The 20,883-nt window shown below is 40.7% G+C and overlaps 1 protein-coding gene across 1 annotated transcript in view; it reads left to right on the top strand.

Annotated features, from left to right (window-relative positions):
- Positions 1 to 9,413: 9,413 nt before the first annotated feature.
- The window catches only part of TRIM2 (tripartite motif containing 2), a 116,432-nt gene continuing 104,962 nt past the window's right edge, over positions 9,414 to 20,883 (top strand). The window contains exons 1-4 of the mRNA XM_083834024.1: positions 9,414 to 9,604; positions 12,991 to 13,167; positions 14,093 to 14,239; positions 15,837 to 15,974. The gene's annotated coding sequence lies outside the window, so the exon portion shown is untranslated. The remainder of the gene's footprint in view (positions 9,605 to 12,990; positions 13,168 to 14,092; positions 14,240 to 15,836; positions 15,975 to 20,883) is intronic.

Raw genomic sequence — 20,883 nt, 5'->3', positions numbered from 1 at the left:
TCAGACATTTATATGACTCAGACCCACCCATGTTTTCCCCAAAGTAATAACATCAAAAAAAAAAAACAGAACACTTTCGAGCTCTTTTCTTATGTATGTAGGACATAATCTATTTTGTGTCCTACCTCAAGAGAAAACCTTACAGTGGTGCTTCCATATGTCAATTTAATACTTGTTAGCACTTGTTTGTACTGACAGAGTATCTGGCAGACCTTCTGGTAGCCTGTGACACCAAATTGGCAAGCACTGAACAGGCAGAAATGACAAGATGGTCCATTCACTTTGAGAGGTGTAAAACTGAGACAATATTCATCTTAAATGTAAGCTTATCTGAAGTGTTATCTTAAGACAATACTTAAATGTAAGGATGTAACTAGGTTGTACCCACAAGTATTTGCAGGAATGCAGGCCTGGGTCCACCCACACAGCCCACCAAGAAAGGTTTTGTGTGGGTACAAGGCATCTGTGCCCATTGACAGCGATTTCCAAGGCAGAGACCTGATAAACAGCTCCTTTGCTAGCAGTCTGTGGCAATGCATCATTGGTGCAACAAAGTAATAGAAAAATGCTTGTTAGATACCACAGGTGGTGGTGCCCTTCAGATGGAGAAGGGCAGGCTGTTCTGGAACATGCGTATGTGTTCCTCTTTACAGAAGCTTGCAAAGTTTGAAAGACAAGTACTAAACGGCAATGGTAAGAAAAAAGCCACTTTCAGGATTTGGAAAGAAGACTATAAAAAAACAAACATCTTTGAGAAGGTCTGAGGAAATCGAGAATACAATTAGATTATCAGATCACTTTGCAAACAACCAAAAAATAACCCTGTTATCATAAAAATTACAGGCTGTATGAAACAAAACAACTGGGAAACACTGTGTTGCTGTCTTCCCTGTGGATAATGATCTGTTCATTGCTATCAAAACAAGACATAAACAAAGCTACGCCAAAGAGAGCCTGTAGCAAAGAAGATAGAAGTATACAGTGGTGGAAAAAAACATGGAGAGGAAGGAAGGGTTTGGACTGCTGGTGGTACAGGTGGGGAAGCAGCATGGGGACTGAGGATACTCCAGGAAGAGATGGGGGAAGGTGTGTGCTTCTTGGACGGAAAAGAGAGAAAACCAGAGTTAGTTCAGACAAAGTTTGAAGTCTACATATTAGCTACAATTAGATTTTATAGCTTAGTTCCTGCAGATGTTGAGAGTCAAGATAAGTGTTTGAGACATTACATTAGAAATTGTATTAGTTCACCTATTATAGACAGCAGCTCTGTGATATGAAGCCCATATGCCTTCATTTAGCTCATTATATCAGTTAAGTGGTTGGAGGAGGTAATGCATCCAAGGACATCTGAAGAGATTATTATATCTCTTTGTTGCACCCACTTCAGTGTGGTCCTACCACTAAGCTTTGGCAGCAATTCTTGGAATAAAATTGCATTTTTTTAAATTATGTAGCAAATTTGCAGGCCTAGACCTCACAGCTGGGGGCAGAGGAGGGGCTGCCTTTGTCTTTTTTTTTGGTCAAAGTTGGGTTGGGCGCTAGATCTAAAAACATTTGCCCTAAATGAATTTTCACTCTGTGGATGGATTTGACAGAAGAGGAGCATCTGTGGAAATTGAGTTTATGCTTTGCAACAGGCAAACTTTGGAACTTGCATCCTGCACAAACAGCATAAATACAAGTAGCTTTTCTTGTGTCAAAACAAAACAAACACAAAACCACCAGTAAACTCCAAAACTCTGTAAAAACGTGCACCGTGCATATATATCATTATTTGTTCCTGGTCAGTATAGGCCCATGGAAGCCAGGAACGACCTCCAGCCCGCGCAGTGCGGGGCAGTACAGCAGGGCTCCGCTGGGATGGAGCACAGTGTTACTTGCACCTGGGGCTGGTGTTAATGAGAAGCCTTGTTAATGAGAAAGGTCGCAAGAAGCCAAGCGAAGAGGCCGTTTCACAACACTTGGTGGTGGCAGATGGCATTGACTGAGCTTTTTGGAGAGCACCTGAGCACGGCTTCTCTGTCTTGTTTGTTAATGGCAGGGGAGAGCCTGGCCTGGGTTTAATTAACAAAGGGTGTGGGTGGCTGCTTGTGGGGCCTTGCTCTTGGGCTACAAATCCCCCCATCCCCCCCCCCCCCCAAAATCAAACATCATTCTTTTTTTAGGGAGTTCCTGCTTCCTCTAAATTGAAAACAGTTGCCCTACAAAGGACGCCCTGTTTCACTGGGGAGCCGGCTCTGACAAGAAACCACCATCCTCCCTTCCTCGCGGTCTCTGGGAGGAGACGTGGGGTCTCACCCCCTTTTACATGGCCACCACCCTTCTCCCCAGTCACGGTGTCCCCCGGAGGGCCGCCGGGGCCGGCGGCGGTGCGAGGTGTCCGCTGGGTGGCACCAGAGGCCTCCAGCGGCCGCCGTGCTGCGGGGGTGAGGGGAGGCGGGCGCCATTTCCCTGCCGCCTGGCAGCGCCGTTGGCGTCCTGTGGGGGTTTAACTGGTGTCCCTGCTGCGTGACACCAGAAATAACTGATAATAACGCCAGAAATAGCAGATTTTTAAGGTTGCATCCGAGAATGGCAACTTAATCCTGCATCTATGTCGTGCAGGGAGAAGATCGCGGGGGAGGAGGGGGTATTTCTGCAAAGAAGTGAGAGAGCAATGTTCTGGTGTGTGTCTCTAAAGGTGCACTAGTTGCTTTGCAGACAGCAAGCAGTCTGTGGATGAAGGACTTGTAGGGTATTTTCCTGAAGGCTTTCTCCCCCACTGAGACAGAAGTAATGTCGAAGTTACAGGGGAGGATGTGATCTAATAAAAATAAGTGGTTTATTTTAGTGTGATCTTGAGATTTCTGTTCACATCAAGAAAAAAAAAAGTTATCGTCTGTTTCAGTAACTTTTAGAGGCAGGGGTGTGGAACATATGTATTGGCCTGGAGCAAGCTGTGCATCTTTTAGTAGCAGAAGAAGAGATGAGGTCAGGATTGAGAGCAGCTAAGTCTGTGTTTGGAATGCATTACAGCCATTCAGAGCCTGGCATGTGGATGTGGGCGATGTGTATTTCAACAGGTTTTTAGATAACAGTTTGAAAATGTTGCTTTTTTGTTCATTACGCACATTAAAATGGTCATGCCTATTCATTAGTCCTCTTAAAGGTATGTGGAGCATGTGTAAAGAAACCTGAGAATTTGTCGTGGAAGAAGATGAATCTTAGCTGAGTGCAGGTGAATCATAAAAGACTTAGCTATCAGCATGGTGAGAAGGATCACAGGGCCTCTGAAGTAAACTGTGGGCCAGCAGGATGAAAGCTGGTACTTTAGACAGAGTTTCAAATTTGTTTTTCCTCTTGATCTGAAGAGTCAGACTAAAGCTTCTGTTCTCCATGAAGACTTTCCGGTCTTCATTTGGAAACAGCAAGCAAAGATGAAAAATCTTCCCCCAGGTACTTTGCTCTTCTGGTTACTCACCTTTCAGATTATAACTGTCGCATGTCACAGATGAATTTGCTTGGCTTGAACCATTGGTGTTTTACATCTGTGTGTTTCTCTGTTGTATTAAACAACTCTGGGGAAAAAAAAATCACTGTTTTCTCCTTACAAAGGATTTGTGTAATGTAATCATATAATCTGTTTGTTTTTCTTTTGGTAGCTTGCACAACAAAACATTTTGCTGAGCTCTCAGCTCTTCTTTATGGCTTTTTTTGCTTCTTCCCTAGTTCTTAACCAAAGCCTGGAGAAACAAGCTAATTTTCCAATGCAGCTCCCCTCCCCTGTGCTGCAACACGGTGTAAACTCAGGGATTGTACTCACTCAGGTTGCATTCAGCAGAAATGTCTGCACTCTCTTAATTTTGCCTAAATCCAAATTCTTCTCAAGTTCTTTGTTTCCTAGAATATGCACTCAGCTTGTATGCGAGGCTTGTACTTGCTATTCTTATGTTTATTGTGTTTTCTTGAGAAGTGTGCATTGCTAAACTCAATTTATTGATGACCAAGTTTGTTTTACCCTTCGTTAATCTCAATACGATAAACATATAAGTGTATGCATAACAAACAAACATTTGTTTCATCTGGGGGGGAAAGAAACACCTTTATGGGCTATGTACCCAGAATGAAACCCTGCAGAACTCCACTAGAAACTTCTACACCTGGTCACGTATTTTTGTAATCTCTGCCAGTTAATGAATTTTTAGTCCATTTATTGTGCTTTCATTGATGTAGGATAAGAGCTGCCATTTTAAGTAGTGTGACATACAGCACTATGTCAAGTACTCTGCTGAAGCTGCTATATTTTCGCAATTGCTATTAGTAATCAATTCTGTGGTCTCAGAGAATGCAATCAGGTTTGTGAGCCAGTGTCTGTTTTCTATGTAATTGAGTAGACCATCCCTGCTTATGTTCCCATCCTTTCATTCTTTATTGATTGCATTGCATGGATTTGTCATTATCTTGCCGTGCACTGAGGGTAATAATTACTGAGGTCAATGCATTCTCCTTTTTAGTGAGTATCAGCACAATGCTTCAGTCTTCTGGCATGTTCCCAGTTTTTCTGAAGGGGAATCTCTTCTCAGCATGATCAGAAGAGGTATGAAATTGGATACTGCTGCAGCCCCTATGTCTCATGCATAGCTTGATGCCAAAAGCCTCGATAAGCAAAACGTAATCATGACACTGATACTATTCTGTCAAATATCCTAGGGTTTGTTGATCCTTGTGCATGCCTTCTGTCTGTAAATGTCCATTTGACTCTCATGAGTGCCTTATGCCTCTAAACTTCCATTTGACCTTCATGTTCCTGTAAATTTTACACCCTTTAAAACTGTGTTTTAGAAGGACAAATACTGTATGCTCTAGCAATGTGTTTTGCACAACCCCTAACATGTATTGAATTTTTGTTGTTGTTGTTCTTAGGAATGCATCTTAATCTTTTTACTTGGGCTGTGAAGAGTGACTGAAGCACTGTCTGTATCATTTTACCTGGCTGTAATCTTTAACTGGGATTTAACCAGTTAATCTGACTAGGAGCAGACACAGTTATCAGTGCAAACAGCCATCTGTTCATATCCTCCCTTCTAGCTACTGTACAGAGTAGTCTGAAAGATGCAGAGCAGGAGAGAGTAAGCAAATAAACTGGCCTCCAGAATCATCCTCTGAGGTACCTTATCTGTCTTTCCAGAGAGAAAGGACTGAATCCACAAATTGCATTTATGGAAAGGAGATTTGTAATTAATTTCTTTCTGCTTTGCCTTATTCTGTGCAGTTGGATCTGATGTACAGTGCCTTTTTCTAACTGGGGAATTTGTATTCTGGTGATATGCTCTGTTTGCTGTTCCCAAACCTCACAGGCAGGTGCAGGAAGCTATCTTAAGTTCCAAGATATGGTTAAGCCTTGTCCATGAATATCTAAAAATGCTTAGAGTTTTGGAAGACAAACGATTCTCATGTGTGAAAATTTATTTAAAAAAAAAAGAGACATTTTATGCCTTTGTTTATTGGATCAATTGCATTGCTAAACTTAGATCTACGTTGAGTCTCCTGAGTTGTGCACCTCTGTGTTGTGCTTGAGGGAGTGCCTTACCCCTCGTAGTTTTTAATGACAAATGAACTTTTGGATATACCTCAGAGTCCAGAACAGCAGTTAAAATTTGTGGGCAGAAATTTCATTATTGACTGGAATGGGAAATCAGTTAACCAGCAGTCTTCAGAATGTGCTCTGTGAACGAGAGGAGAAGGGTATGATTTCAATCACACTGGTCATTTTTGCATTTTCTATTTAATTCTGTGATATAGTGTGAGACTTCCTCTGCTGCTCATGAAAGGAAGAAGTGTTTTGTATGACAGGTGCCCTGTGAATTTAAAAGAACAAGCTTGTTCTTCACCCTGTTCTGATTTTCCAGTTATTCCAGTCCTAGCTTTAAGACCTTCCACTAAGCACAGACTCAGCAGCGTTGTGGATGTAGAGTTGTGCGGTGATGTCAGACAATTAAATGCGCATCAGAGCCCTGAAATGCAATGTGAGCATGCTAAGTGAGGCTCTTGGCCAAATTTCTAGCTGCCCTCAACCTGTAGAACTGCAGCTGCTTCCTGCAGTGGTGATGTCCCTTTGGTCTTGCATCTGTACAGGCTCACTCGGATGTGCAGCCTGTGGTGATGGCTCTTCTCGGGCACCCCGGTGTAAAGCTGGCATGCTCAAACACAAAAGGTGCACAATGAAGGGATGCGTGGCAGCAGTGATATGGTGCAACAAGGGAACTTCCAGTAGGACGTGAAAAAAAAAAATCTTACCTGTGAGGATGTCAGAGCACTGGAACCAGTGCCAAAGATATGGTATGTCAGTCTGTATTGAAGATCAGGTAGACAAGGCCCAGGATCTCAATATCTAATGTGAAGTTAGCACTGTGTGGAAAAGGTGTTTGGTCTAGGTGACCTCTATGCATTACTTTCAGACAAAATCTTTTTTTCAAATGATTCCTCTGCAGTTACTAGGACCTATTCCTTGCAATACAACTTGTTCTGTGTATGATGGGATTCGTTTTTTTACCACAAGATAGTTCAGAACCAGAAATATCCTTATGTTTCAATCCTCAAATTTATCTTTTTTTTTTTTTGTCCAGACTTCTCATCTTTGTGGCTCCATGTCACTCAGATTTGTGAAGTACCTGGACTCTTGTTCACTTTCCTGGGTCTGGGGTGAGGCCGTGCTCTGGAATAGAACATCTGGAGCGCAAGAAATTAACAGCAATTATTAAAAGAGGTGATTTCAACTCATAGGGCAGTTCTTCACTAATGTAAATCTCTCATTTATTTCAATTTGCAGTAGTTTGGGTTACAAACAGTAAATGTTTCTTTAAGGTAGTGAAGCAACAGCTGTATTTCTGGCTTCCTTACTGGGAGTTAGTGGCTTAGGTAATTGGGTTCATTGCTATTTGGAGCATAATCAGCAAGTATTCATCCTCTGTACAGCCAGCATATAAAATTTGCAAGAGCTGCACACAGTGCGTACTCAATCAGTGTAAATCATTTAGCAGCCAGCATAATGGACGTCTGGCTATTGGACTAAAAAATCCACTTGGTAATACAGGCAGATGAGTCATGAACAAGTTTTCCATTTATATATAAATGATGATATCCACAAGAGACTGAAAGCTGAACAGACTAGCTTCCCAGCCGGTAGAAGGGAAGATGAAGTACTGTTGAAGGAGTTTTTTTAATATTTTGAATACCTTCCTTCAGTGCGAAGATAGCATTTTGCTGCAGCTAATAATTATTATGGACATAACCCAGTTCTAATCGCTTGAGGGACAGGGTAATTCTGTTCCTTCCGCTGAGGGCTCATGCTGGTGGTGAATGTGTGTGAACAAATCTGTCTTTAAAGTAAGCATGGACTTTGGACCAGGGTTTTAATGGCTGCAGAATCCTCCCTGCCGGAATCGGATGCTAGGGAATCTTCTCTGAGCGTGAGCAGCAGTGTGCAGTTGTTGTGGAAGTCAGCCTCAGCTAATAATTCAGCAGAGATTTCCTGGGATTAAGCTCTCAGAGTCCGGCCCTCATTTAGACCACTGACATCAGAGTAGGAGTGTGTTGGCTGAGTATCAGCAGCTGCAAGGAATGCGGATGATGAGCTTTCTCCTCACAGATGGATGTCAAATCCCTAAACCTTTTCACTCAGTTAATATGTATTTGCCAGTCAGCAAATACGATGTGTGGCAAAGGATAGATTTGAGCACAATTTCTTTCCTTTCTTGAATGGCGTTTGTGAAACAGGATAGGAAACATTGCCCCTCTCCATTGCAAGCATCTTCATTTGCTTTTCGATCTCAAAACATTATAAATCAGCAAGAAATCTTACAATTTCTTATTTGAAATGAGAAATAGCCCTTCTTAAGAAAAGAATCATGCAGAACTGTAGGGGTTGGAAGGGACCTCAAGAGATCATTGGGTCCAACCCCCCGCCAAAGCAGAACTCCCTTCCCTGTTAATCATCTTACCTGGGTTTTGCTTAGATTCTCACAAAACTTTATTCTCTTTATGTTCTTTTATCTACTCTCTTGTGCTTGTCTTGTTTGTTCACTTGTGCCATAAATTAAATGCTCACATCTTTGTGAGCATGACCTTTAGATGCCTTGTTGCAGAGGAAAACGTGCTGTGGGCCAAACTCACTGATTTTTATTGTTTGCCTGGGTTGCCTCGTGGAGCAGCATTTGGCCCCTCAGGTGTAAAAGAAATGGTTAATTTTGGTATGACAGCTTATTTGCAGGTGTTTTTTTGTGTGTGTGTATTTTACTTTCTGGGATACTGTGGTAACTTTAAGACAAACAAACAAACAAAAAAACCAAAACATTGTGATCAGAGGTTTTGAGTTACCTTTTAAGAGCCTGGAAAATTCTAAAAGTAGATCAGTTTCATTAAGATGAGAGAAGATGTTCTCTTGTACTTCAGGCTGAATGGAGTGGTATGTCACACTTGTTTTCAGTCCAGGATCTCAAAGTGCTCTATCATGATAGAGTGTTAGTGCGCAATGTTGCTTGGGGAGAGGAATCCTGCGCCCACAGAAAAACGCGGTCATGAAAAGCTGTCTATATAATACTGCCACACATGGATAAAGCACTTTACAGACAAAGATCTGGTTTTGCACACTCACGACTCTCCCTCCAAGTAAAACAAAGGATAGCAATTCTTCATGGATGTAAGAGGAAGAGGAGGAATAGAAGGATGTGGATTATAGGTCAAGGCTGTAACATTCGGTAAATAAGAATGTGAGAACCAACTCTAGGCCACGGGTTCTTTTCATACGATTTCTTTCCTTCCTGACTTGCAGATGGATCTCTCTACACACACATCTATTTCTTTCTTTGTCTTTCTCTTCTGCCTCGAAGCCCTTGTCACAGGTCAGGATGGTGTGAAGCTACCCGCTGTAGAGAAGCAGGGGAAAAGGTTTTGTCTGAAAGGGCTGACAAGTGATTTGTGTGAATGAATCTCAGTAAATTCAGTTGTTCTTCAGTGCTAGTGGAAATAATTTGTTGTTTACATGGACAGAGTTGAGGCAACAGTGAGACTAAAATCTGCACTTTGAAAATATGTAAGGCTTGTCCCTGTGACATGACGTATATCTAGATGCTAAGAAAAGTGATCCTGGGGTATTTCTGGGTACTGGCCTAGGCTGGTTGCAGAAGCAATTCATACTAAGGTGACTGATGTCTTTGCCCCGCCTTGCTTTGTGCTACAGCTTCAAAGCACTGAATGACAACAAACCTGAAAGTTGTCTTAGGGAGCTAATGAAATAAAAAAAAAAAAAAATCCACTGAAAATGGAGAAAAATGTCTCTGGTTAGGTAATTGCTAGGTTAACAACCTGGCAATGTTTCCTCATTCTCTTTCTAGGTGTGTACCAAGAAAAAAGGCAAACTTTTTTTTTTTTTCCAGAAAAGTAATTTTGCAGTAAAACAAACAAATGGATCTGCTGAGGAATTTCTCCCCAAACTTCAGTAGTGACAGAAAGCATGGAAGTGTAATTGATGAACCATCGTGCAGATGTTTACAGAGCTGTTAAGATTTATGTCTGAAGATTGCTCAACCCTGAAGCTGCAGTGCTCTTGTGAGGAAGAAGCTGACAGGTCAGTGGGAGATAACCTTCTCAATTTCTTTTCCTGTCAGTGTAAGCTGGTTTCAGACCTAAGAATAAACTGCAAATTACCCAGCTGCAATTCTTGGGTGGTACAGTATTCAATTAAAATGAACTGGGCCATTTTTTTTTTCTACATTTTGTTTGTAGGAAGTAACGTGGACAAATCTGAGTGGACTGACAGAGGAATAAAAATCATTGTGCAATAAATGACATAAATCCTGAGATATACTATTTAAATGTTCATTCAAAAGTTTTGGTGCTGAGCAATTACCATGTTCATGTCGATTAATTTGATGTTTTGAGCCTGTGCTTGAGAATCCTGGCAGCACTGTGAGGGACTTGGGTCTCTAAAGATAAGAATAGTCAGCATGTGCTTTCAAGTATTACTCACTACAGCTGAGGGATGTTTATGGCTTTTCTCCTCTGAAGACAGTGAAAATTGTCAAGGAACAATTGATATGGAGCATTTAAATAACATGTAATAGAGTAAAAGACTGTTCTACTTTCTGTCAATGTGGGAAAAAGTAGCAGGGAAGAAAAGAGGATACTGTATTTCTACAATACTAGTGAGAGACAGCTGATAAGGTCTCAGTGTTTTAAAGTAGTCAGGTGCTGAATACGTACTAGCTAAGTAAAGAAAAAGTCTGAGATACTATCTGTGCTGGAGAAGAAAATTAAGCAACTATTAAATTTAACTATAGTGCATTTCCGCAAGGTAGGTGTCTTACCTACTAAATCACTGTAATTCTTGACATATAACATTGTACTGAAGAAAATAATCTGTGATTATAAAGGGGTTTGGAGGCTATAAACATTGTGGGAAGCCAAACTGTTAGGATACATTTTTTTTTCATGTGGTTTAACCTGCTACCCTATGGGCTTCCTGTCACAGAGACTGGGGTAGGCCAGACTCTCACACTGAGTGGACCACCTGAAATGTGCCCTGGTCTTGTACGTTCCTCCGCTAAGTTATCTTATAGCTCTTTGTTTCCAGGCCTTTCCCTTCCTTGGCGAGAGCAAGTTTGTGAAGTTGCTTAAAGGTGGATGGAAAATTTTCTCCATGTTATGCCATCACCCCCAGAAGATTTTCATGACATGGCCATCACATAGCATTTTGTCCCTTCTCTACTATTTTTAAAGGTCCTTTAGCCAATACATTAATCAAGTAAATGTTTTGACACCCAGATCAGGTTACAGGATTCATAAATTTTCAGACGACAGGTCTAAATCTGTCTGAAAAGGTCACTGAGATCAGTTGTGAAGATGAAGCAAAATATATTACACAGTACAAGCCAAAACAAGAAACGATGCAGAGAGATTGAGACTCTTAATCAGTAAAGAAACTGTACATGGCGCGTGTGAGAGGACTTGCTGGAAAAGCAGCAGTGTGCAAATGCTTTTTTCCTTGCCCGCAGTTGGTAACTTTTGACTCAAATCTTCGGGGGCTTGAATGTCCTAGAGATGAGAAGGTTGAAGGATCTTAATCTTTAGCTTTTTTATGATTGCTTGTAAGTGATGTGTCTTTGCAGGTCCCTCATAATAGCATGCTTTTTTTTTTTTTACATTGCACAGCTGGTGGGGTGTGGCCAGCTCTGCTTAGTTTTTGGCCAAATGTAGCTGCTCAGATTATCTAGGGAATGGACTACTGAATGGAGCTTGTCTTCTGTGTGAAAAACAGTGGGTTGCCTTTTGGTGTTTGTAACATGTTCTGTTAAATTCAAAGGCAGAAGTTAGAGAAAAATGTGGCAGAAGGCTCAGCAATGAAGCTTCACTGTTGCAGGATTTGCACAGGCAGGTAGTTCTGTCTGCATGGATCAGACTACGTGCATAGGTAACTTTTGGCCTTTTTATAGGCAGTGTTACCCTCTTTATCTTTTCTGTTTCTTTTATTTTGTTTATTGCCTGCTAACATTTCCCACTTGTTAAAGAATGCAGATTGCTTGAACCAAAAACTATGTCTTGGCTTGTTTTTACAAGATATCTGGCATATGGACTAATTAACAATCAAATTTATAAGTCAAATAGGAAAAATCCTACTGCCATAAAGACATGATGCAAATGTTAATAGCTCTTTTTCCAAAAGCAGTGTTGTTATCGGCCCTAACAGGGAGTAGATCTCATTTGGGATAATACCAGTGGGTTACTCAGACTTGAGAAGAATTATGAAAGGGAGACTTAAGAATTCAGCTTATTAGGGTCAATGTTATGCCTGATAAAGGACCAGAGTCCATTAAAGTTAGGCATTGCACATGTGGCCCTTCAGGGCAGAGACCAGAATTACAGAATGGTTTAGGTAGGAAGGGACCCCTAGAGGTCATCTTGTCTAACCCTTGTGTTCAGGCAGGGCTACTTAGGGCAGGTTGCTCAGGACTGTGTCCAGACAGACTCTGAATATCTATGAGGAGGGAGACTACACAATGCCTTTGTGCAACCTGTGTCTGTTGCCTTCACAGATTTTTTTTCGAAATGTTAGTGCTTGTGCCCTGGCCTCTTGTCCTGTCATGGGACACCGCTGAAAAGAGCCTGGCTCTGTCTCCTGTGCACCCTCCCTTAAAGAATTTGTACACATTGATGAGATTCCCCTGGAGCTTTCTCTTCTCTAGGCAGAACAGTCCCACCTCTCTCAGCCTTTCTGAGATGCTGCACTCCTTTTATCATCGTCACAGCCTTTCACCAGACTCTAACACGTGCCCAGAAATGGACAGTCCAGGTGTGGCCTCACCAATGCTAAGCAGTGGAGAAGGATCACCTCCCTCAACTTGCTGGCAATGCTCCTCCTAATGCAGCTCAGAATACCATTGGCCTTCTTTGCTCCAAGGGCACACCACTGGTTTATGTTCAACTTCTTCACCAGGAGAAGAACAGAGCCCACCTAAACAAGATGATGTGTTCTGGGTTGGGAATCCCAGAACAAATTCAAAAGAGCCATCAGAGCCTTCCCTTAATGCCCTTCTTGTTGTTTAGTGTTATTTCTGGCAGATCGAGTTTGGAGGATGTTAAGCTGCTGGAGACTTCAGAGTGCAAGAGAACAATATTTTCAATTTAGAGAGGTACGCTGCCTATGCAATGGGAGTTTAAAAAAATTACTTGCAACCTCCACCTGAAGCTGGCAACAAGCCAACAAGTTGTCAGGACTGCTTGCAGTCAAACCAAAGGGTTAAATAAAACTTTGCATGTGGATGTGACTTCTAACTCAATGTTGTTGTGGATCATATCTTTCCAGTTACTCTGTTATCTGATAGCTGTTGCAGGAAGGAATAACTTCAAAACCTTTGAGCCCACTCAGTGAGTATATTAGGCAAGCTTGTGATATGTTTTATTCACTAATAAAATAGGCTGTTTTTTTTCTTTTTTTTTTTCTTTTTCTGTCCCTAGGACATGGGGAAAAACCTGCTGCTGAATTCTGTGGAAGATGTTCCTCATGTTCTTCATATGGATGACTGCAGCAGTGATAGTCTCATCAGCGCTACACATTTCTCTGATCCTTGTGCTGGGCTGACTGTAGGTCAGCAAGTCTGTTTTCCTGGATGTATCATTGCAACACGTAAATAGGTGTGTATGACAGGAGTCTAAAGAATGCTGCAAATGAAAGATATTTTTGCCTGAGCTGCTGATGCAGATACTTCAGTATGGTAAATGGCTGAATTGTAAACCTGCTGGGGCAAAGAATGTTTTCTTGTGCGAGAGACTGCAATACTCAACAGGACTACAGTGCTTTGAAGAGGAGCAACGTATAGCATGCAGTTTGGCTGCTCCTGCAGTAGTGCCACACATGGAATTAGGATTTGATGATAAAGGGGAAGATGTGGAGAAAGCATTACTGGCTTACTTTAGACCTGACCTAGTTTAGCTACTGATGATGTTGATTAAATAGGAGAAAAATGCATGCGGAAATATTTCTCCCTCTGTATCTCTCTCTGTATGTATTGTATAAAACACTAGGTATCTTTCTTTAGGCTTTTAAAAATTCTCTACAGCAGTGTCTCCTCTGTAGGCAGGTAGGATTATGCATTAAGAAAGAATTAATCCCTCATTGTGAAACACACAGGCTCAGCATTTACCATGGCTTTGATTTAAGAATGGGATACAGACTTTGTGGTGTCTCAGTCAATGAAAGGCAGATTCTTGGCAGGACCTTCTTCCATTTGTTTCTGTGAGTGAAACAGTTAATATATCAGCCATGCACCACTGCTGGATTAACAATCACACCCCCAAATGCTAATAAGTGTTCTCACTCTTCCTTCCTAAGATTACCCTTAAATCCTATCAAAGGACAAGATGCCTTTTGCTTTGCCTGGCATTAGCACCCTAGTGACCTACAGCCAAAGTCAATAGTCAGTAAACTAACTGGCTGACATGGTGAAAGAACAGAGTGCCTTAATCAGACCAACTGTTTCTTAAAATGGTTGTAGTTTCTCCTGAGGATGCTTCCACTTGTTATTTTTTTTTCTGTTTTCTTGTTTGTTATCCACCTCAGCCAGCCTGGCCTCATAAACTGAGTCTGAACAGGAGGAAGTTTGCCACAATGAATCACTCAACACTTTCTTGTGGGGTCACACAGGCTGGGGAAGTTTTGTAAAGCTGAAGACTGTGAAGCAGGTGGAATCAGGAAAATGAGGAAAAGGTAAGTTCTTCACATGCTCATTTGTTTTACTAACAAGAAAAAATGAACTTACCTACCTCTTGTCTGTAGCTGAATATTGTCTGTAAAACTGCCTGTTCCTCTTGGTCTAAAAGCAGAGAAATGACACTGGAGACAGATCACAAACTGATGAGAGAATTCGTGCTCTGAGCTCTCCTTGTCTACGGTTTCAAAGGACAGCTGCTTAAAGTTGGATGTGGGGTATACAAAATATTAAAACACTTTCTGGCTTTGCAGTGTTCACTGTTGAAATGGCAGCAAGGACTCCTGGCTTTACCTTATAACTACTTTGTTTTTTGTTTATTGGGGGGGGGGGGGGGAAGGGTAAGATTACACCTAAGTAATCTCGTCTTTCTTTTAGTGAGTAGATTTTTAAAAATCATTGGGTTAGAAACTTTCTATGATTCTATGAAACCTACAATATAAATACACTGAAATTTTGTATAGTATGTTACATACTTGCAATTTCATTATGTTCTACTGCATAGCAGATTCACATTAATGTATCTGTTATATATTTGACTTATAACCTTACATATTTTTATGCTAATCTATTGTTAGATTTAAGGGATGGCATGCAGATTTGAAATCTTCTTAGTATATAGACAAAGATAACAGAATGTAATCCAAAAGGTTTAAACAGTGTTTTAGCTTAATCTTGAACGCACAACCAATGATACATAATTGTGGTAGCGGCTTTTCTAGGTGCTCCCCAATGAATATGTAACCACATTACTTTCATGGAGTACTACTTTCTAAGAGAATCAGCACAGTTATATTTTGGAGTGAACTGTTAGATGGATAAATGGGCTAGCATTAAAATCATGACTCTTGTGTTTCTTTCAAAATAAGGCATCAAACTGTTTCATTCAGAACTATTATTTCCTTGAATCACGGAATGAGGTCTTCACCTAAATTTTAATTTATAAAGTTTCTATTTTCTAGAGACTGCAAACAAAAATGATGGAGGGGAATGTGGGTGGGGAAAGTGAGTAAACACCAGTGGGGCTGAACAAATAAGAGGTTAGAAGTTTGAGGATAGAATCGAGAAGTAGGAGGAGAAATTATTTGGGTTGAATGGAAAAACGTATGTGTAGGGAGAGCTTCTCCTCAAATGTGGTTAATAAAATTTTGCTCACTTTATAAAACACATGGAGGAAAAGTGGTGCGAGTACAATTATGATTACATAGCAGCTGCTTGGGAAATGGTGTAACTATTTTAGATGAAACATGATTAAGATAATGGAAGGGCCTTAGGACTTTACATTGATGGTTTCCAGTCCTGCACTAAAGCTATAAAACTTTGTGGTGTTCAGGGGCTTTGATATTTTTTCCCTCAAAAGCCTAAAACTACTTAGCATATTTTAAAACAAAAAAGTTACAAAAAAAAAAGATACAATTACCTCGCAATGGCCTTTTTAACATGTAAAAATTACATATGTTGTCTGAACTCTTGCATCTTAACTTCTCATAAGCATGTCAAGCTACTGTGATGTGAGGAAAAGTTTTTCAGAGAACAAAGGGCTGTAAGCCCTGAGGTTACTAGGAAAATCTGAATTCATTTTCTGCTTTACCACAGGGTTTTCTGTCACCTTGGGAAAGATGATTCGATCTGAAGGTCTCTCAGATCCTAGGCTTCATCTCTGCACAGGGACATCACAATGAAGAGTCCATGAGGGACAGTCAGGTGTTTCAGTATTGTTCTTATGGGAACCATGTAAGTACCTACAATAGTTACTCCCCTTTCCCCACAACAGACCCCACTCTGAGGAAGGTGGTTTCGTATCTGAATAGATGAGTCATATTTTGTCACTGTGGGTAGGCCCCAAGGCTAATATTTAGTGGGCAACAGGATATCAGGTGTCCACAAAGAACCAAATGTGAAATGCTGAGCCATACTGCTAATGTGGAGAAAGATGCAATGCTTCCATCTTGTGACGTACGATGAGTACTCATTACTTGTCTTCATCCTCCTCAGCACAGCCTCAGGACACCAGAATCCTGAGCCATGACTAGGTTTCAGAGGTGCTGAAGTAATGCAAGCACTACTGCTACCAATAACTAGCTCGATTTTGTTCTAATAGCAGTCTTCTCTGCAAAACCACAAACCCAAGTTAATTGCACTTGTTGTTAATAATTGTTAATAAGTGCACTATTGTTAATAATCAGGGGAATATGGAATTGTTACAATAATTAGACCAGGGCAGCAGCCTCAGCCCAGAAAAACAACTTTGCATACAACTGTGCTGGAGAAAGCTCAGTCCATCTCATTAGGACCAAATATTAATATTATAGCCAGCTCCAGAACTGGCTTTTAAGAACTTAAGTTATTTGCTACTGTTGTCTAAAGAGCTGCACTGCCAGTGCTTGATATTATCTCCTTTTCTTCTCTTGCCCAACTGAGCTGAGACCAGCAGCTCCAAGCTAATTGTGACTCTGCCCCTTGCATGTGCCATGGCCTGGCAAGTCAGAGGTTGAAAACCTCCTTCCGTGCTCTTGAGAGAATGTCCCTTCTAATGTGTGCTTGCACACTGATTTATTTGGATCATCGTGGGTAAAGGAAAATGTATGCGTACCTGCCAAATAAAATACATATGTATGTTTGTTTGGGGATAGTAGTTACATTTTTATTAATGGCACCTTTGAGTTCTTGAAGTTCTCTGTGACTAATGGGTATCTTATGTCCCAATAACATTTTTTAGCTCTATCTGCAGAAGTTGATTTTCCAGTTTTTCTCATTCAACTCTTAGGAGTACTGACCTGACAGCTTTGCTCTGCCAAGTGACAGAAATGCCTGATTTTGCACCTGCTGCTCCCTTGCCTGGTTACAAACTAGTCTGCATATGACTGCTATCATACTGCTTTAAGCCATAGTTGGTGACGCCTTACAGGGCTGAGGTTAGGCTTTTGAAGCAAATAAAAAAAAATGTAGTGACCCAGGCTGCATCAGTCAGAATGGAAATCTTTAACTGCGTTTGTTTTAAAGATCAGTGCAAGATTAGTATTGGTGGAATGTTTCAGTCCCCAATTTCTTAGAACTCCCAAGAGCAGGTTGCATCCACACTGGTATTTTCTTTGTCTCAAAAATCTTTGAGGCAACAATTCTTGGGCCTTAATGTTAGTCAGTCCTTACTAGGGGAGGGCAGCAACAGCCCCTGTCCTGAATAGATGCTAACTTAAAATAAATAAGTGCTGCCCCACTGCCCACAGAAACAATTTACTAGTTTGATAGTGATAGCAGCAGAGGAAGGTGATGTAAGACTGAAGAGAAAATAGACTGAAAGAAAGAGAAGAAATGGCTAGTCAACCATATGAAAGGTGGGGAAGGGTGCCTGAGGGAGAGAAGTAAGCAACATGGACATATTTCTTGTAAAATGTGATACACTGGATTAAAGAAACCCTTAAAAAAGGAAAGTAATAGTTAGGAAATGTAAAACATGGTCACATGCAGTAAATATGAGTATAGAAGAGAGAGGGCCTGAGAGGAAAAAGAGCAGAAAAAAGAACATGAAATTAAAGGTCTTTCTGAGCTGACAGAAGAAAGGCCTTAGAGCAGAAAAATGCAAAACTGTAAAGAATTGAGGATTATGACAAGCCTGAGGCAAAACACAAGCCCTGGCAGCAAGGGAAAGGGAGCTCTTTGGAAGAAGAAAAAAGTAGGTTTTCAAATAAAATGCAAAGTACATACGCTTAGAATTAACTTTAACTCTTGTTCTTTTGAGCGTTGTTGATTAAGTATTACGCTAAAATACTTGCATTTTCTTTTCCTGGGCAGAAAAATCACTGAAATCACTGAAATTTCAAGTACTATTTTTTCAAACACCTTTTCTGCAAAAGGTCTCACTTTCATTGTCACCACTGTATAGTATGCTGAATGACCCCCTTAACCTACCACCTAAGGACTTGAATTTTTAGCAGACCTAGCTTCCTCGGTATGGATACTCCTGCATCACATCAGAGAGGAGAGATGCCTCTGATGGCTTAAGCCAGGGTGAATGTATTTCTTGTGACCTGTGGCTGAAGTAACACAAGGCTTGGTGTGACCTGCACATGTCTGAGTAATGTTCAGTAGCTGCTCTTATTTCAAATTTAGATCAGTGGTGGTCAGCTGCAGGACCATAGTGCAGATGTGCCAGGATTGAACTTTACAGTACAGAGGTAGGAATGATGTTAAAATTTATTAAAAACAAAGAAAACTAATAATCACATTTAATGTTCTCTGTAGTTGTTTCTGCTTTTCCACCTCTTGACACAGCTGTGTCTCTCGCTAGTCCTGGCTGCTGGTAGGAAACTATGCACTAAAAGGAAATGCCCCATTTTAGCAGGGCTGACTATTGAGGGAAACCTGAAAAACCTGAGCTCCTGAAAGACTTCATTCATTTAAATGGAAAACCTAATCAGGGCAGTGTAATTTTTGCTGGCAAAAGCAAGAATACAGTTGGATGAATGATCATTTCATCCTCCAGGACAGTGAAGGTCATAAAAGCAATCCTTTTGAAATGTTTTCCTCTGTCTCTAGCAGAAAAAATTACATTTCCTGTAGAATAATAGATGTTTTCAGTTAAATGTCCTTTGAGACCAAAATATTAATCTTCAGGTAGCTCAAACCTCTTTGTGTAATTGATTCTAAAAATATATTTGTTTGCAACAAGACTTGAAATGTAACTTAGTATTGTTAAAAATAAAAGCTGAAAAGCTGCATTCTAGTCCTTCATGACTTTAGTAAGCTGTGTGTATTTTACTTTTTTTAAAGTAACTTTTCCTTTGAGTATCTTATCCCAAACTCTATAATGCATTTGATTTATGCAGAGCAGCCTACATATGTGCCAGTGGGGTAAATTCATCTGTTAGATTCTGAGTTCTTGATCTTCTCAGTATGTGTTCATTTTTGGATCCCCTCTTACAATCCTGTTCTTGAAAGCAGAAAGCCATCATCCACTTTCCCCAATTACCTTGTTTTTAAATTTTAATTTTGAAACCTATAAAAAGAAAAGGAAACAGAGAGAAAAAATAAAGTTGTTTAAAAGAATGTTCTCAAGGTAACCAAGAATGCAAGTGAAATAAAATCTATTTACCAAAAATGATATTTTTTTTCTAGGCTTAAGATATTCCTAAGAAGTTAGAAAAACAAGAGTACAACAAAGCAACTTCTATTTGTCTTATTCTTTGGAAAATTTTATTATTAGCTTTGAGGGTCAATGTTGCAAGTTCAACTAAGACAGAGAAAGTGTTATTTGTTTGTGTTTCTGACAAACCACATGTGACAATCTGGAGTACTGCCCTCTTAACTGCCCTGGTGTTGTTATTCTTGTTGTATTTCTACGCAATAGCTTTTTAATTTATTGTCATGCCAACATATGCCTTTTTACTCAGAAGTTTTCCACATACAAATTATTGTTGCTAATTTACTTGAACAAAGAAGCTACATGGTCTATCTTGACTCGTTTGGTCACATTTACACTTGCTCAGAAAGAGAAACATTGAGATTTACAGTGTTTGACTCTACTACTGCCTTTCTGTGCTCTGATAACATTTTCAGAAATGCTTAATGTCTGCTGTGCTGACAGGATTTTTCAGGGGTCACCACTACCTCTAATATTCGGACTTCTCAGCAGCTCAGCCCTGGAGAGGGGAAAAAAACCAACCAAACAAAAAAAAAATTAAGGCACTTGAAGGCATTTTGGACAAAAATAAAGGGTGTCTTATTTCTCAGTTGTCTTCAGTAGTGAAGTACAGCTAGTTCCTATCAGCCACTCTTTTAAATCCTTTTAAAGTAAGTGAATAAAAGTCACTGAATAGTTGCGTTGTCTTGAGCTTGATAGTAACAAATGTTCGTACTGTGAGACTCCTACCACTAAACCCAGTTTTAACACATACTCTTGCTGGGGCCTGAGACCTGTAACCTTACCCAACGCTTCGTTGTAGCCAGGCACCCATCCTGCTGTGAATGACGTAGGTGCTATAAGTAAGGGGACTACACATATTACACATATGCCTCTGTTTGTCTGTGGACAACCTGACCAGACTGGGAGCGCATGGCTGTAGCTCTCGGGCTGGAGGAGTAAGGGTGGCAAGCTCCACTTTGTGTTAACATAAGTTAGGATTTGTAGCTCCTGACCAACCTGTACTGTCAGTTGTCTCTAGTTCTGATAAATCATGTTCACCCTCTATGTAGTGGAGGCCTACAGCTCCTTAGTGGTTTCAGATAAATGTTTGCGAAGCTGTGCCAGATGTCTGATGCACTCAGGTCCAAGGCTTCTCTCTTGATCCCAGGTTCAAGCCCCTCCTTTTTGATAGCACACTTCCCACCACAGTGCTTAGTTCTTTGTGCTTATTCCGGTGTGTTTTTAGAACTTCCGTTGTCCTTTTGTGAGCGCTATTTTGTGTTCTGCACTCATCCTTACAGGAATGTGTGCGATATGAGGAGAGTTGGGCCAGAAGTATCTTCCTGGGTATATTTAAATTCAGGCCATTCCCTCCTGATATTATGTTCTAAATTTCAAGTCTGCCAGCTAAAAATGTTCAGCCCTTAGGCTCTTGGGAGTTTTTCTTGATAAGCTGATAATAGTTTCAGTATCCTCAAGGCCTGTTTTTTGTGGCAGTGGAGGGGGGTTGTTCTTTATAGC

Source organism: Anser anser (genome assembly GCF_964211835.1).
Source record: "Anser anser genome assembly, chromosome: 4".
Classification (NCBI taxonomy): Eukaryota; Metazoa; Chordata; class Aves; order Anseriformes; family Anatidae; genus Anser; species Anser anser.
Note: the sequence above shows the minus strand (reverse complement) of the source record. Positions and strands in the feature narration are given on the sequence as shown.